We start from the raw sequence: 950 nt of genomic DNA, 5'->3' as shown, positions 1-950 counted from the left end.
GTGTTGGAGAAGACTCTTGAGAGTCCCTTGGACTGCAAGGAGATCCAATCAGTCCATTCTGAAGGAGATCAGACCTGGGATTTCTTTGGAAGGAATGATGCTAAAGCTGAAACTCCAGTAGTTTGGCCACCTCATGCGAAGAGTTGACTCATTGGAAAAGACTCTGATGCTGGGAGGGATTGGGGGCAGGAGGAAAGGGGGATGACAGAGGATGAGATGGCTGGATTGCATCACTGACTCAATGGACATGGGTTTGGGTGAACTGCAGGAGTTCGTGATGGACAGAGAGGCCTGGCCTGCTGTGATTCATGGGGTCATAAAGAGTTGGACAGGACTGAGCGACTGAACTGAACTGAACTGCGCTTTCTGAAGTTTCACCAGTATTTTCTAAGTTACTTCTTTCCTCTTACTAAACTGTGAGCTCCTTCAGAGTTGGGACTATGCCATCTTCCTTTTTGATCCCCAGATTTTCTTAGTGGTTGATACATAATACATTGTCAATAAGCATTTGTGAAGAGGGACCGGCAGAGGCCCAGAGGGCCTAGGAGGCCAGCCGAGCCTCCACCTAGAGCCCGCACCCTACAAAACACTCCCTGCCTCTCTTTGCCCCCTCAGACCCTGTCCAAGAGGCCCCAAAAGGCAAGTGGGGAGCCCTTTCCAGCCGGAGCCACTCCTACACGTGGCGCGAGCACCACCCAGCCACCAGCCGCCAGTCAGCACCCAGCCGCCCAGCCATGACCGTGGTCTCCACAGGGCCTGAGGCCCCGCAGGGCCATTTCACAGGCCCCAACCCCGCGCCATGGTGCTGGCCCCCGGCTGCCTTGATCTGAACCGTCTTTCTTCCTGGCCTCACACCAGCACAGCCTCTGACCGGTGACTCTGCCTGGGCCTCCTTTCCTGTGGCCCCTGTCTCCCAAGAGCCACCACTTTATAGTCTCCAGGGGCCGTGG

Source organism: Bison bison, unplaced genomic scaffold (assembly GCF_000754665.1).
Source record: "Bison bison bison isolate TAMUID 2011002044 unplaced genomic scaffold, Bison_UMD1.0 scf7180017864262, whole genome shotgun sequence".
Classification (NCBI taxonomy): Eukaryota; Metazoa; Chordata; class Mammalia; order Artiodactyla; family Bovidae; genus Bison; species Bison bison.
The sequence above is the reverse complement of the archived record's forward strand: the minus strand, read 5'-3'. Positions refer to the sequence as shown.